Below are 17,840 nucleotides of genomic sequence, written 5' to 3' on the forward strand. Positions count from 1 at the left end.
CTCTGACCATCTCCTGTACCATGACTGCAGTCTCTGACCATCTCCTGTACCATGACTGCAGTCTCTGACCATCTCCTGTACCATGACTGCAGTCTCTGACCATCTCCTGTACTATTTCTGCAGTCTCTGACCATCTCCTGTACCATGTCTGCAGTCTCTGACCATCTCCTGTACCATGTCTGCAGTCTCTGACCATCTCCTGTACCATGTCTGCAGTCTCTGACCATCTCCTGTACTATTTCTGCAGTCTCTGATCATCTCTTGCAGTATGTCTGCAGTCTCTGACCATCTCCTGTACCATGTCTGCAGTCTCTGACCATCTCCTGTACCATGTCTGCAGTCTCTGACCATCTCCTGTACCATGTCTGCAGTCTCTGACCATCTCTTGCAGTATGTCTGCAGTCTCTGACCATCTCCTGTACCATGTCTGCAGTCTCTGACCATCTCCTGTACCATGTCTGCAGTCTCTGACCATCTCCTGTACTATGTCTGCAGTCTCTGACCATCTCCTGTACCATGTCTGCAGTCTCTGACCATCTCCTGTACCATGTCTGCAGTCTCTGACCATCTCCTGTACCATGTCTGCAGTCTCTGACCATCTCCTGTACCATGTCTGCAGTCTCTGACCATCTCCTGTACTATTTCTGCAGTCTCTGATCATCTCCTATATCATGTCTGCAGTCTCTGATCATCTCCTGTACTATTTCTGCAGTCTCTGACCATCTCATGTACTATGTCTGCAGTCTCTGATCATCTCCTGTACTATGTCTGCAGTCTCTGATCATCTCTTATCTCCTGTACTCTTGTCACAGCTATACTAAAAAATAAAAAAACTAGTTATATATCGCGGTTAGATTGGCGGTGCAGTTGTACTTTTTCGGCGAGCGCTTTCTTTTTGTGCTATTTAACCCCTTGCTTACTGGCCACTTATGGCCCCCTCCTGCCCCGACCAATTTTCAGCTTTCGCCGCTGACGCACTTTCAATGTCAATGACGCGGTCATACAACACTCTACCCAAATTACATTTTTATCATTTTTTTCCCACATAAATAGAGACTTCTTTTGGTGATATTTAATCACAGCTGGGGGTTTTTCTTTTTTTTGCTAAACAAACAAAGAAATATGGAAAATTCTGAAGAAAAAAAAAAATCATGTTTAATAGTTTGTTATACAATTTTGCAAACAGGTAATTTTTCTGCTTCTTTGATATGCACTGACAGGTGGCGCTGGTGGGCGGCACTTGCGGGCGGCACAGATGGGCACTGGGGATCTGGTGGCACATCACCGTGATTGGGACTGATGTCCATGGCTATACATAAAAAAAAAATGTTGTTACATATTGCGGTTACATTGGCGGTGCAGTTGTACTTTTTTCGGCGAGCGTTTTCTTTTTGAGGTATTTAATCACCACGGGGGGGGTTTTGAATTTTTTGTGCCAAATAAAAAGGACCAACATTTGTGAAAAAAAAAAAAAATATGAAAATAAATAATCACAGACAGTACTAATTGTTTTTGTACAGAGGATATGAACACCAATAGTCTCATGATAGGGAGGTTGCAATAATGACTTGCTTTAAAAAAAATAATTAAATGGGTTTAAAATATTATTAATAAAGAATGGAATAAAATGTATCTTTAATTTCTTTTTAAAAAAAAAAACCTCCAATAAACACAGTTTATATAAAAAAAAAAAAAAAAAAAAAAATATATATATATATATATATATATATATATATATATATATATATATATATATATTATTTTTTTTTATTACAAAAGTAAAAAAAAATACACCTTCCAGAGAATGGATTCGATCCATCGACCTCTTGGTTAGGGGGCCATTAGAATTTAGTTTCAAATTTTTCAATTTAGAAAATCAAATGCTAAAAGAAAAGGAAATTTTTAAAAACATTGGTCATCGAATGTACTGAGAATGTTTGTACGAACATTCGTATGAAAAAACCTACTAGCGTATGGCCAGCTTTATGTCCCCAGCGATATAATAACATGCATGTTATAATATAAATGTGTGTATATATTATAGCTCATAAGAAGAGGGAAATAATTATAACTACTGTTATTTGGTGCAATAAAAAATGTGGTTCGCTTCACGTTTATGCGTGTCATCCTTGCGCAGGGCACATGCTAATCTTCTCTGTATCGTTACAATTTGAGTATGCGTCCATAGACCGAATATGGGCCAAGGACAATACACATGTAACCTTATTCAGTATATAAACTGCTCATATAATGAACTGAACACATTAGGGAGAGTATTAAATATCCATATTTTACTTTATATATTCCAAACTAATTCTATAGATGACCTTTTTCCTGATAAATAATGTCTGTGAATTGAAAAGTTGATTTAAGTAAAGGAAATAAGCAGCATAAAGCATATATTGAAGCAAAACACCGTATGCAAATTAGCAGCTGAGCCGCAAAGCATTATGGGAGTGCAGAAGCCACCCACCAACCGTCATTGACTAGCTGCAACTGACACATAAACGCCTTATATATGATCGAAAAGGTTACCATAGCAACCAAGTAGCAGAGTGGCACAGCGGAAGCGTGCCGGGCCCATAACCTAGAGGTCGATGGATCGAAACCATCCTCCGCTAGGTATATATATTTTTTTTTTTTTACTTTTCTAATTATTATTATTTTTTTAATATAAACTGTGTTTATTGGAGGCTTTTTTTTTAAAATACATTAAAGATACATTTTATTCCATTCTTTTTTTAATAATATTTTAAACCCATTTAATTGATTTTTTTAAGCAAGTCATTATTGCAACCTCCCTATCATGAGACTATTGGTGTTCATATCCTCTGTACAAAAACAATTAGTACTGTCTGTGATTATTTATTTTCATTTATTTTTATTTTTTTTCAGAAATGTTGGTCCTTTTCATTTGGCACAATAAATTTAACCCCCCCCCCCCCCCCCGTGGTGATTAAATACCACAAAAAGAACGCTCGCTGAAAAAAGTACAACTGCACCGCCAATGTAACCGCAATATGTAAGGAGGGGCCGGCAGGGAGCAGCGCACAGTTAGCTGTGTTATTATCGGCATCGTGGCATGTATTTCAGCCGTTGCAAGTGGCAATTACTTTTGTAATTAAAAAAATTTAAACAGGGGGACACTCACACAGGAGGACACGCACACAGGAGGACACTCACACAGGGGGACACTCACACAGGGGGACACTCACACAGGGGGACACTCACACAGCACAGGGGGACACTCACACAGCACAGGAGGACACTCACACAGGGGGACACTCACACAGGGGGACACGCACACAGGAGGACACTCACACAGGGGGACACGCACACAGGGGGACACTCACACAGGGGGACACGCACACAGGAGGACACACACACAGGGGGACACTCACACAGCACAGGAGGACACTGTGGGGTGGGGGGACCCGGGGCCCTTACATCTGTACACTCCCCCCCATCACGTGTGGTGGCCCTGATGTCTCAGCTTCACTCACCGAGTCATCGGATGCCGATAATAGTACTTCTAACAGCGCGCTGCTCCCCCCCGCCCCTCCATTCTTCTCGTCCGTCCTAGGTGATGTCACGATGCATACAGCACCTGGGATGAACGGGAGGGAAGGAGGGGCCGGCGGGGAGCAGCGCACAGTTAGCTGTGTTATTATCGGCATCGCGGCATGTATTTGAGCCGCTGCAAGTGGCCTCTCATGTGGTCGAGTCCGGGCCCCTAATGGCCTCGGGCCCTCGGGCGGCGCCCAAGTGACCGACTGGTCAGTCTGCCCCTGCCTGTATCATGTCTGCAGTCTCTGATCATCTTCTGTACCGTGTCTGCAGTCTCTGGTCATCTCTTGCAGTATGTCTGCAGTCTCTGACCATCTCCTGTACCATGCCTGCAGTCTCTGACCATCTCCTGTACCATGACTGCAGTCTCTGACCATCTCCTGTACCATGTCTGCAGTCTCTGACCATCTCCTGTACCATGTCTGCAGTCTCTGACCATCTCCTGTACTATTTCTGCAGTCTCTGATCATCTCCTATATCATGTCTGCAGTCTCTGATCATCTCCTGTACTATTTCTGCAGTCTCTGACCATCTCATGTACTATGTCTGCAGTCTCTGATCATCTCCTGTACTATGTCTGCAGTCTCTGATCATCTCTTATCTCCTGTACTCTTGTCACGGCTATACTAAAAAATAAAAAAACTAGTTATATATCGCGGTTAGATTGGCGGTGCAGTTGTACTTTTTCGGCGAGCGCTTTCTTTTTGTGCTATTTAACCCCTTGCTTACTGGCCACTTATGGACCCCTCCTGCCCCGACCAATTTTCAGCTTTCGCCGCTGACGCACTTTCAATGTCAATGACGCGGTCATACAACACTCTACCCAAATTACATTTTTATCATTTTTTTCCCACATAAATAGAGACTTCTTTTGGTGATATTTAATCACAGTTGGGGTTTTTCTTTTTTTTGCTAAACAAACAAAGAAATATGGAAAATTCTGAAGAAAAAAAAAAATCATGTTTAATAGTTTGTTATACAATTTTGCAAACAGGTAATTTTTCTGCTTCTTTGATATGCACTGACAGGTAGTGATGGACGAACTTCCGACGGGACGTTTCGCGAACGCGAAACGCGAACGGGCACAAACGTTCGCGAAAACGACCGTTCGCCGCGGGCTCCATTGACTTCAATGGGAGGCGAATTTCGCAAACCTTTAGGTCGAATTTGCGGCCACGGGGTAATTATTAGGGGGTAGCACGTAGTCCCACCACCTGGACAATAGCATAATACATGTATGAGGTGAATTTGGGATCGATAACTACAAGCATTTTTTTTTTATTTGGGAAATTGTTCTGACAATTCAGGACTATGGAGCTAATGAAGGCAATGGAGGAGAGGGAAGGTCAGGGACCAGGGTAGGCAAACAAGAGGGTGCAGGAGATACAGAGCACTGACAGCAGCACCGTAATACAGAGCACTGACATCAGCACCGTGACATACAGCGCTGACAGCAGCTCCGTGACATACAGCGCTGACAGCAGCTCCGTGACATACAGCGCTGACAGCAGCTCCGTGACATACAGCGCTGACAGCAGCTCCGTGACATACAGCGCTGACAGCAGCTCCGTGACATACAGCGCTGACAGCAGCACCGTGACATACAGCGCTGACAGCAGCTCCGTGACATACAGCGCTGACAGCAGCTCCGTGACATACAGCGCTGACAGCAGCTCCGTGACATACAGCACTGACAGCAGCTCCGTGACATACAGCGCTGACAGCAGCTCCGTGACATACAGCGCTGACAGCAGCACCGTGACATACAGCGCTGACAGCAGCTCCGTGACATACAGCGCTGACAGCAGCTCCGTGACATACAGCGCTGACAGCAGCTCCGTGACATACAGCACTGACAGCAGCTCCGTGACATACAGCGCTGACAGCAGCTCCGTGACATACAGCGCTGACAGCAGCACCGTGACATACAGCGCTGACAGCAGCTCCGTGACATACAGCGCTGACAGCAGCTCCGTGACATACAGCGCTGACAGCAGCTCCGTGACATACAGCGCTGACAGCAGCTCCGTGACATACAGCGCTGACAGCAGCTCCGTGACATACAGCGCTGACAGCAGCTCCGTGACATACAGCGCTGACAGCAGCTCCGTGACATACAGCGCTGACAGCAGCTCCGTGACATACAGCGCTGACAGCAGCACCGTAAGCAGCCCCAGGAGGAAGTCAGCACAGCACAGGGATGGTGTGATCCCCTCATAATAAGAACCCCCAGGAGGAAGTCAGCACAGCACAGGGATGGTGGGAGCCCCTCATAATAAGAACCCCCAGGAGGAAGTCAGCACAGCACAGGGATGGTGGGAGCCCCTCATAATAAGAACACCCAGGAGGAAGTCAGCACAGCACAGGGATGGTGGGAACCCCTCATAATAAGCAGCCCCAGTAGAAATATGACACCGCTCAACCTCTTCAAAGAGGAGGGTAGGGGCATATAGTACGGTGTGCTTTTTTGGGTCAGGGAAGTGAGCCAAATGAATTAAGAAGGTCTGTGTGCTTGATTCCAAAAATTGTTTATAGACATATACATGGTCTACTGATCACATGTGTTGAATTCCTCCGAGATCCATGCCTCATTCATTTTTAGAAATGTGAGGTAGTTAACACTGTCGTGAGCTAGGCGAGTACGCTTATCGGTCACAATCCCCCCTGCTGCGCTGAACGTCCTTTCGGACAGGACACTGGATGAGGGGCAAGCCAACAGTTCGATTGCAAATTGGGCAAGCTCTGGCCAGAGGTCAAGCCTGCCCACCCAGTAGTCTAGGGGTTCATCACTCCTCAGAGCGTCCACATCGGCCGTTAACCCAATGTAGTCGGACACCTGACGGTCTAGGCGTTCCCTGATGCTGGATCCGGATGACACCTGTCGATGGGTCGGCTGAAAGAATGACCTCATATCCGAAGTCACCAACACATCTTCAAACCGGCCTCTTCTTGCAGGCGCTGTTGGATTGGTACCCGCAAATCCTTCTCTGGGAGTGGGAATTGCTCCTCTGCCAGCGCACGCAAAAGCAGAATGCAGCATTTCTCGAAGCAAGGCCTGGAAGTGCTGCATTCTGACAGCCCTCTGCGACGGCGGTAACATTTCCGCCATTTTGTGTTTGTACCGGGGATCTAAGTACGTTGCCACCCAGTACTGGTCCTTGACCCTCATGCTTTTTATACGGGGGTCCCTATTAAAACACTGGAGCATGAAGGCCCCCATTTGCACTCAAGCGGAAGGTATGTGGTGGTGGTGGTGTTGTTGGTGGTAGTGTCTTTGGGGGTGCACATAGCAGAGAGTGAAGAAGAGGGTGCAGATCGAGAGGATGAGGAGGGTGCAGAAGAATAAGGCTGAGTGAGCCACTCAACCAAGTCTGGTGCGTCCTTTAAAGTAATTGAACGCACCTTCTGCAACTTCCCACTTTGGCTCAAGGCTGTTGCTCCTGCCCTACCCCTACCACCCCTGCGGAAGGGCCTGCCTCTTCCTCTGCCTGTCATTTTTTAAATCACCCTGTGACAAAACTCTTAGTCCCTATACCGCTGAAGGACTGCTGCAGTATAGGGCAGCGGTCAGCAGTAGTGCACGTCAACCCTATGTATTGTGGACCGATAGCGGTCCTTACAGAACAGCAGACTGTACTGCACTCAGGCCTATGTACCGTAGCACCCTATACCAAGTTACCAGTCCTTATAAAAACTTTTGTGGACCAAGCAGGTTGTGTGTTAGTGATTAGCAGACTGTACGTCAGTCCCTATACCAATGAAGGACTGCTGCAGTATAGGGCAGCGGTCAGCAGTAGTGCACGGCAACCCTATGTATTGTGGACCGATAGCGGTCCTTACAGAACAGCAGACTGTACTGCACTCAGGCCTATGTACCGTAGCACCCTATACCAAGTTACCAGTCCTTATAAGAACTTTTGTGGACCAAGCAGGTTGTGTGTTAGTGATTAGCAGACTGTACGTCAGTCCCTATACCAATGAAGGACTGCTGCAGTATAGGGCAGCGGTCAGCAGTAGTGCACGTCAACCCTATGTATTGTGGACCGATAGCGGTCCTTACAGAACAGCAGACTGTACTGCACTCAGGCCTATGTACCGTAGCACCCTATACCAAGTTACCAGTCCTTATAAGAACTTTTGTGGACCAAGCAGGTTGTGTGTTAGTGATTAGCAGACTGTACGTCAGTCCCTATACCAATGAAGGACTGCTGCAGTATAGGGCAGCGGTCAGCAGTAGTGCACGTCAACCCTATGTATTGTGGACCGATAGCGGTCCTTACAGAACAGCAGACTGTACTGCACTCAGGCCTATGTACCGTAGCACCCTATACCAAGTTACCAGTCCTTATAAAAACTTTTGTGGACCAAGCAGGTTGTGTGTTAGTGATTAGCAGACTGTACGTCAGTCCCTATACCAATGAAGGACTGCTGCAGTATAGGGCAGCGGTCAGCAGTAGTGCACGGCAACCCTATGTATTGTGGACCGATAGCGGTCCTTACAGAACAGCAGACTGTAACGCACTCAGGCCTATGTACCGTAGCACCCTATACCAAGTTACCAGTCCTTATAAGAACTTTTGTGGACCAAGCAGGTTGTGTGTTAGTGATTAGCAGACTGTACGTCAGTCCCTATACCAATGAAGGACTGCTGCAGTATAGGGCAGCGGTCAGCAGTAGTGCACGGCAACCCTATGTATTGTGGACCGATAGCGGTCCTTACAGAACAGCAGACTGTAACGCACTCAGGCCTATGTACCGTAGCACCCTATACCAAGTTACCAGTCCTTATAAGAACTTTTGTGGACCAAGCAGGTTGTGTGTTAGTGATTAGCAGACTGTACGTCAGTCCCTATACCAATGAAGGACTGCTGCAGTATAGGGCAGCGGTCAGCAGTAGTGCACGTCAACCCTATGTATTGTGGACCGATAGCGGTCCTTACAGAACAGCAGACTGTACTGCACTCAGGCCTATGTACCGTAGCACCCTATACCAAGTTACCAGTCCTTATAAGAACTTTTGTGGACCAAGCAGGTTGTGTGTTAGTGATTAGCAGACTGTACGTCAGTCCCTATACCAATGAAGGACTGCTGCAGTATAGGGCAGCGGTCAGCAGTAGTGCACGTCAACCCTATGTATTGTGGACCGATAGCGGTCCTTACAGAACAGCAGACTGTACTGCACTCAGGCCTATGTACCGTAGCACCCTATACCAAGTTACCAGTCCTTATAAAAACTTTTGTGGACCAAGCAGGTTGTGTGTTAGTGATTAGCAGACTGTACGTCAGTCCCTATACCAATGAAGGACTGCTGCAGTATAGGGCAGCGGTCAGCAGTAGTGCACGGCAACCCTATGTATTGTGGACCGATAGCGGTCCTTACAGAACAGCAGACTGTACTGCACTCAGGCCTATGTACCGTAGCACCCTATACCAAGTTACCAGTCCTTATAAGAACTTTTGTGGACCAAGCAGGTTGTGTGTTAGTGATTAGCAGACTGTACGTCAGTCCCTATACCAATGAAGGACTGCTGCAGTATAGGGCAGCGGTCAGCAGTAGTGCACGGCAACCCTATGTATTGTGGACCGATAGCGGTCCTTACAGAACAGCAGACTGTAACGCACTCAGGCCTATGTACCGTAGCACCCTATACCAAGTTACCAGTCCTTATAAGAACTTTTGTGGACCAAGCAGGTTGTGTGTTAGTGATTAGCAGACTGTACGTCAGTCCCTATACCAATGAAGGACTGCTGCAGTATAGGGCAGCGGTCAGCAGTAGTGCACGGCAACCCTATGTATTGTGGACCGATAGCGGTCCTTACAGAACAGCAGACTGTACTGCACTCAGGCCTATGTACCGTAGCACCCTATACCAAGTTACCAGTCCTTATAAGAACTTTTGTGGACCAAGCAGGTTGTGTGTTAGTGTTTAGCAGACTGTGCGTCAGTCCCTATACCGCTGAAGGACTGCTGCAGTATAGGGCAGCGGTCAGCAGTAGTGCACGGCAACCCTATGTATTGTGGACCGATAGCGGTCCTTACAGAACAGCAGACTGTACTGCACTCAGGCCTATGTACCGTAGCACCCTATACCAAGTTACCAGTCCTTATAAGAACTTTTGTGGACCAAGCAGGTTGTGTGTTAGTGATTAGCAGACTGTACGTCAGTCCCTATACCAATGAAGGACTGCTGCAGTATAGGGCAGCGGTCAGCAGTAGTGCACGTCAACCCTATGTATTGTGGACCGATAGCGGTCCTTACAGAACAGCAGACTGTACTGCACTCAGGCCTATGTACCGTAGCACCCTATACCAAGTTACCAGTCCTTATAAGAACTTTTGTGGACCAAGCAGGTTGTGTGTTAGTGATTAGCAGACTGTACGTCAGTCCCTATACCAATGAAGGACTGCTGCAGTATAGGGCAGCGGTCAGCAGTAGTGCACGTCAACCCTATGTATTGTGGACCGATAGCGGTCCTTACAGAACAGCAGACTGTACTGCACTCAGGCCTATGTACCGTAGCACCCTATACCAAGTTACCAGTCCTTATAAAAACTTTTGTGGACCAAGCAGGTTGTGTGTTAGTGATTAGCAGACTGTACGTCAGTCCCTATACCAATGAAGGACTGCTGCAGTATAGGGCAGCGGTCAGCAGTAGTGCACGGCAACCCTATGTATTGTGGACCGATAGCGGTCCTTACAGAACAGCAGACTGTAACGCACTCAGGCCTATGTACCGTAGCACCCTATACCAAGTTACCAGTCCTTATAAGAACTTTTGTGGACCAAGCAGGTTGTGTGTTAGTGATTAGCAGACTGTACGTCAGTCCCTATACCAATGAAGGACTGCTGCAGTATAGGGCAGCGGTCAGCAGTAGTGCACGGCAACCCTATGTATTGTGGACCGATAGCGGTCCTTACAGAACAGCAGACTGTAACGCACTCAGGCCTATGTACCGTAGCACCCTATACCAAGTTACCAGTCCTTATAAGAACTTTTGTGGACCAAGCAGGTTGTGTGTTAGTGATTAGCAGACTGTACGTCAGTCCCTATACCAATGAAGGACTGCTGCAGTATAGGGCAGCGGTCAGCAGTAGTGCACGGCAACCCTATGTATTGTGGACCGATAGCGGTCCTTACAGAACAGCAGACTGTACTGCACTCAGGCCTATGTACCGTAGCACCCTATACCAAGTTACCAGTCCTTATAAGAACTTTTGTGGACCAAGCAGGTTGTGTGTTAGTGTTTAGCAGACTGTGCGTCAGTCCCTATACCGCTGAAGGACTGCTGCAGTATAGGGCAGCGGTCAGCAGTAGTGCACGGCAACCCTATGTATTGTGGACCGATAGCGGTCCTTACAGAACAGCAGACTGTAACGCACTCAGGCCTATGTACCGTAGCACCCTATACCAAGTTACCAGTCCTTATAAGAACTTTTGTGGACCAAGCAGGTTGTGTGTTAGTGATTAGCAGACTGTACGTCAGTCCCTATACCAATGAAGGACTGCTGCAGTATAGGGCAGCGGTCAGCAGTAGTGCACGGCAACCCTATGTATTGTGGACCGATAGCGGTCCTTACAGAACAGCAGACTGTAACGCACTCAGGCCTATGTACCGTAGCACCCTATACCAAGTTACCAGTCCTTATAAGAACTTTTGTGGACCAAGCAGGTTGTGTGTTAGTGATTAGCAGACTGTACGTCAGTCCCTATACCAATGAAGGACTGCTGCAGTATAGGGCAGCGGTCAGCAGTAGTGCACGGCAACCCTATGTATTGTGGACCGATAGCGGTCCTTACAGAACAGCAGACTGTAACGCACTCAGGCCTATGTACCGTAGCACCCTATACCAAGTTACCAGTCCTTATAAGAACTTTTGTGGACCAAGCAGGTTGTGTGTTAGTGATTAGCAGACTGTACGTCAGTCCCTATACCAATGAAGGACTGCTGCAGTATAGGGCAGCGGTCAGCAGTAGTGCACGGCAACCCTATGTATTGTGGACCGATAGCGGTCCTTACAGAACAGCAGACTGTAACGCACTCAGGCCTATGTACCGTAGCACCCTATACCAAGTTACCAGTCCTTATAAGAACTTTTGTGGACCAAGCAGGTTGTGTGTTAGTGATTAGCAGACTGTACGTCAGTCCCTATACCAATGAAGGACTGCTGCAGTATAGGGCAGCGGTCAGCAGTAGTGCACGGCAACCCTATGTATTGTGGACCGATAGCGGTCCTTACAGAACAGCAGACTGTACTGCACTCAGGCCTATGTACCGTAGCACCCTATACCAAGTTACCAGTCCTTATAAGAACTTTTGTGGACCAAGCAGGTTGTGTATTAGTGTTTAGCAGACTGTGCGTCAGTCCCTATACCGCTGAAGGACTGCTGCAGTATAGGGCAGCGGTCAGCAGTAGTGCACGGCAACCCTATCTATTGTGGACCGATAGCGGTCCTTACAGAACAGCAGACTGTACCGCACCCAAGCCTATGTACCGTAGCACCCTAGACAGACCAAGTTACCAGTCCTTATAAGAACTTTTGTGGAACAAGTGAGTTGTGAATGATTAGCAGACTGCAGCAGAAGGGCAGCAGTCAAGTATAATATTCTTTCTATATTTGGAAGAAAGAATATTATACGTGTACAAGCCTATTACCGTACCACTGATACCAGTCCTGAAAAGAACCTTTGTGGAACTAATAGTAACAGCAAGTCTTTAAAATTATCCTCACTGCCTGACACACTGCTTCCTGCCTGTCCCTATACAAATTGGCAAAAAAGAGTAGACTGGAACGATTAGCTGGAACAGCTCTTTTGTGGACCTGATAGTAACAGCTAATGATGATGATGATGATGATGATGAAGAAAGACTAATCTGGCTGAGCTGTCCCTAAAATAGCAGCATACAGCGCTCTGTCCCTTTATCTAAACTGGCAAAAGAAACTCAGGCTGCTGACCTAACACCTATACCAGTCCTGAAAAGAACTTTTGTGTACCAAATAGCTAGCGTTTTCTCTGTCCCTACTCCACACAGGATCCTTTCCCTACAGTGACAGAAGAAAGAATGTAAAATGGCCACCGGATCGGGTGTATTTATAGGTTAGGGGGAATGTCCAAGTGTCCATGAGCTGTCATGTCTCAATTGGTTGTCCTGTAACACATGATAAACGTGTCACGAAAGGTTAAAGTTCTTGTATACATTAAACACGTAAGTCCGCCGGGGCGAACGACGGAAAAAGGCGTTCGAACCCGCGGACGGCGAAAGTCGGAAATTCGCCGCGAAACGACCGCCGGGCGAACCGTTCGGCCATCACTACTGACAGGTGGCGCTGGTGGGCGGCACTTGCGGGCGGCACAGATGGGCACTGGGGATCTGGTGGCACATCACCGTGATTGGGACTGATGTCCATGGCTATACATAAAAAAAAAATGTTGTTACATATTGCGGTTACATTGGCGGTGCAGTTGTACTTTTTTCGGCGAGCGTTTTCTTTTTGAGGTATTTAATCACCACGGGGGGGGTTTTGAATTTTTTGTGCCAAATAAAAAGGACCAACATTTGTGAAAAAAAAAAAAAATATGAAAATAAATAATCACAGACAGTACTAATTGTTTTTGTACAGAGGATATGAACACCAATAGTCTCATGATAGGGAGGTTGCAATAATGACTTGCTTTAAAAAAAATAATTAAATGGGTTTAAAATATTATTAATAAAGAATGGAATAAAATGTATCTTTAATTTCTTTTTAAAAAAAAAAACCTCCAATAAACACAGTTTATATAAAAAAAAAAAAAAAATATATATATATATATATATATATATATATATATATATATATTATTTTTTTTTATTACAAAAGTAAAAAAAAATACACCTTCCAGAGAATGGATTCGATCCATCGACCTCTTGGTTAGGGGGCCATTAGAATTTAGTTTCAAATTTTTCAATTTAGAAAATCAAATGCTAAAAGAAAAGGAAATTTTTAAAAACATTGGTCATCGAATGTACTGAGAATGTTTGTACGAACATTCGTATGAAAAAACCTACTAGCGTATGGCCAGCTTTATGTCCCCAGCGATATAATAACATGCATGTTATAATATAAATGTGTGTATATATTATAGCTCATAAGAAGAGGGAAATAATTATAACTACTGTTATTTGGTGCAATAAAAAATGTGGTTCGCTTCACGTTTATGCGTGTCATCCTTGCGCAGGGCACATGCTAATCTTCTCTGTATCGTTACAATTTGAGTATGCGTCCATAGACCCAATATGGGCCAAGGACAATACACATGTAACCTTATTCAGTATATAAACTGCTCATATAATGAACTGAACACATTAGGGAGAGTATTAAATATCCATATTTTACTTTATATATTCCAAACTAATTCTATAGATGACCTTTTTCCTGATAAATAATGTCTGTGAATTGAAAAGTTGATTTAAGTAAAGGAAATAAGCAGCATAAAGCATATATTGAAGCAAAACACCGTATGCAAATTAGCAGCTGAGCCGCAAAGCATTATGGGAGTGCAGAAGCCACCCACCAACCGTCATTGACTAGCTGCAACTGACACATAAACGCCTTATATATGATCGAAAAGGTTACCATAGCAACCAAGTAGCAGAGTGGCACAGCGGAAGCGTGCCGGGCCCATAACCTAGAGGTCGATGGATCGAAACCATCCTCCGCTAGGTATATATATTTTTTTTTTTTTACTTTTCTAATTATTATTATTTTTTTAATATAAACTGTGTTTATTGGAGGCTTTTTTTTTAAAATACATTAAAGATACATTTTATTCCATTCTTTTTTTAATAATATTTTAAACCCATTTAATTGATTTTTTTAAGCAAGTCATTATTGCAACCTCCCTATCATGAGACTATTGGTGTTCATATCCTCTGTACAAAAACAATTAGTACTGTCTGTGATTATTTATTTTCATTTATTTTTATTTTTTTTCAGAAATGTTGGTCCTTTTCATTTGGCACAATAAATTTAACCCCCCCCCCCCCCCCCCCGTGGTGATTAAATACCACAAAAAGAACGCTCGCTGAAAAAAGTACAACTGCACCGCCAATGTAACCGCAATATGTAAGGAGGGGCCGGCAGGGAGCAGCGCACAGTTAGCTGTGTTATTATCGGCATCGTGGCATGTATTTCAGCCGTTGCAAGTGGCAATTACTTTTGTAATTAAAAAAATTTAAACAGGGGGACACTCACACAGGAGGACACGCACACAGGAGGACACTCACACAGGGGGACACTCACACAGGGGGACACTCACACAGGGGGACACTCACACAGCACAGGGGGACACTCACACAGCACAGGAGGACACTCACACAGGGGGACACTCACACAGGGGGACACGCACACAGGAGGACACTCACACAGGGGGACACGCACACAGGGGGACACTCACACAGGGGGACACGCACACAGGAGGACACACACACAGGGGGACACTCACACAGCACAGGAGGACACTGTGGGGTGGGGGGACCCGGGGCCCTTACATCTGTACACTCCCCCCCATCACGTGTGGTGGCCCTGATGTCTCAGCTTCACTCACCGAGTCATCGGATGCCGATAATAGTACTTCTAACAGCGCGCTGCTCCCCCCCGCCCCTCCATTCTTCTCGTCCTACCTAGGTGATGTCACGATGCATACAGCACCTGGGATGAACGGGAGGGAAGGAGGGGCCGGCGGGGAGCAGCGCACAGTTAGCTGTGTTATTATCGGCATCGCGGCATGTATTTGAGCCGCTGCAAGTGGCCTCTCATGTGGTCGAGTCCGGGCCCCTAATGGCCTCGGGCCCTCGGGCGGCGCCCAAGTGACCGACTGGTCAGTCTGCCCCTGCCTGTATCATGTCTGCAGTCTCTGATCATCTTCTGTACCGTGTCTGCAGTCTCTGGTCATCTCTTGCAGTATGTCTGCAGTCTCTGACCATCTCCTGTACCATGCCTGCAGTCTCTGACCATCTCCTGTACCATGACTGCAGTCTCTGACCATCTCCTGTACCATGACTGCAGTCTCTGACCATCTCCTGTACCATGACTGCAGTCTCTGACCATCTCCTGTACTATTTCTGCAGTCTCTGACCATCTCCTGTACCATGTCTGCAGTCTCTGACCATCTCCTGTACCATGTCTGCAGTCTCTGACCATCTCCTGTACTATTTCTGCAGTCTCTGATCATCTCTTGCAGTATGTCTGCAGTCTCTGACCATCTCCTGTACCATGTCTGCAGTCTCTGACCATCTCCTGTACCATGTCTGCAGTCTCTGACCATCTCCTGTACCATGTCTGCAGTCTCTGACCATCTCTTGCAGTATGTCTGCAGTCTCTGACCATCTCCTGTACCATGTCTGCAGTCTCTGACCATCTCCTGTACCATGTCTGCAGTCTCTGACCATCTCCTGTACTATGTCTGCAGTCTCTGACCATCTCCTGTACCATGTCTGCAGTCTCTGACCATCTCCTGTACCATGTCTGCAGTCTCTGACCATCTCCTGTACCATGTCTGCAGTCTCTGACCATCTCCTGTACCATGTCTGCAGTCTCTGACCATCTCCTGTACTATTTCTGCAGTCTCTGATCATCTCCTATATCATGTCTGCAGTCTCTGATCATCTCCTGTACTATTTCTGCAGTCTCTGACCATCTCATGTACTATGTCTGCAGTCTCTGATCATCTCCTGTACTATGTCTGCAGTCTCTGATCATCTCTTATCTCCTGTACTCTTGTCACGGCTATACTAAAAAATAAAAAAACTAGTTATATATCGCGGTTAGATTGGCGGTGCAGTTGTACTTTTTCGGCGAGCGCTTTCTTTTTGTGCTATTTAACCCCTTGCTTACTGGCCACTTATGGTCCCCTCCTGCCCCGACCAATTTTCAGCTTTCGCCGCTGACGCACTTTCAATGTCAATGACGCGGTCATACAACACTCTACCCAAATTACATTTTTATCATTTTTTTCCCACATAAATAGAGACTTCTTTTGGTGATATTTAATCACAGTTGGGGTTTTTCTTTTTTTTGCTAAACAAACAAAGAAATATGGAAAATTCTGAAGAAAAAAAAAAATCATGTTTAATAGTTTGTTATACAATTTTGCAAACAGGTAATTTTTCTGCTTCTTTGATATGCACTGACAGGTGGCGCTGGTGGGCGGCACTTGCGGGCGGCACAGATGGGCACTGGGGATCTGGTGGCACATCACCGTGATTGGGACTGATGTCCATGGCTATACATAAAAAAAAAATGTTGTTACATATTGCGGTTACATTGGCGGTGCAGTTGTACTTTTTTCGGCGAGCGTTTTCTTTTTGAGGTATTTAATCACCACGGGGGGGGGTTTGAATTTTTTGTGCCAAATAAAAAGGACCAACATTTGTGAAAAAAAAAAAAAATATGAAAATAAATAATCACAGACAGTACTAATTGTTTTTGTACAGAGGATATGAACACCAATAGTCTCATGATAGGGAGGTTGCAATAATGACTTGCTTTAAAAAAAATAATTAAATGGGTTTAAAATATTATTAATAAAGAATGGAATAAAATGTATCTTTAATTTCTTTTTAAAAAAAAAAACCTCCAATAAACACAGTTTATATAAAAAAAAAAAAAAATAAAAAATATATATATATATATATATATATATATATATATATATTTTTTTTTATTACAAAAGTAAAAAAAAATACACCTTCCAGAGAATGGATTCGATCCATCGACCTCTTGGTTAGGGGGCCATTAGAATTTAGTTTCAAATTTTTCAATTTAGAAAATTAAATGCTAAAAGAAAAGGAAATTTTTAAAAACATTGGTCATCGAATGTACTGAGAATGTTTGTACGAACATTCGTATGAAAAAACCTACTAGCGTATGGCCAGCTTTATGTCCCCAGCGATATAATAACATGCATGTTATAATATAAATGTGTGTATATATTATAGCTCATAAGAAGAGGGAAATAATTATAACTACTGTTATTTGGTGCAATAAAAAATGTGGTTCGCTTCACGTTTATGCGTGTCATCCTTGCGCAGGGCACATGCTAATCTTCTCTGTATCGTTACAATTTGAGTATGCGTCCATAGACCCAATATGGGCCAAGGACAATACACATGTAACCTTATTCAGTATATAAACTGCTCATATAATGAACTGAACACATTAGGGAGAGTATTAAATATCCATATTTTACTTTATATATTCCAAACTAATTCTATAGATGACCTTTTTCC

General features: G+C 45.1%; 3 non-coding genes and 1 pseudogene across 3 annotated transcripts; 1 reads left to right on the forward strand and 3 right to left on the reverse strand.

Annotated features, from left to right (window-relative positions):
- The window catches only part of LOC143934961 (uncharacterized), a 98,524-nt pseudogene that overhangs the window by 16,579 nt on the left and 64,105 nt on the right, over window positions 1–17,840 (forward strand).
- On the reverse strand, window positions 2,093–2,201 carry LOC143937587 (U6 spliceosomal RNA). The gene has a single exon (XR_013263683.1). It is a non-coding gene; the product is annotated as a U6 spliceosomal RNA (small nuclear RNA).
- On the reverse strand, window positions 13,745–13,853 carry LOC143937592 (U6 spliceosomal RNA). The gene has a single exon (XR_013263686.1). It is a non-coding gene; the product is annotated as a U6 spliceosomal RNA (small nuclear RNA).
- LOC143937593 (U6 spliceosomal RNA) lies at window positions 17,598–17,706 on the reverse strand. The gene has a single exon (XR_013263687.1). It is a non-coding gene; the product is annotated as a U6 spliceosomal RNA (small nuclear RNA).

Source organism: Lithobates pipiens, unplaced genomic scaffold (genome assembly GCF_037356315.1).
Source record: "Lithobates pipiens isolate NorthernLeopardFrog02 unplaced genomic scaffold, aLitPip1_a1.2 Scaffold_28, whole genome shotgun sequence".
Classification (NCBI taxonomy): domain Eukaryota; kingdom Metazoa; phylum Chordata; class Amphibia; order Anura; family Ranidae; genus Lithobates; species Lithobates pipiens.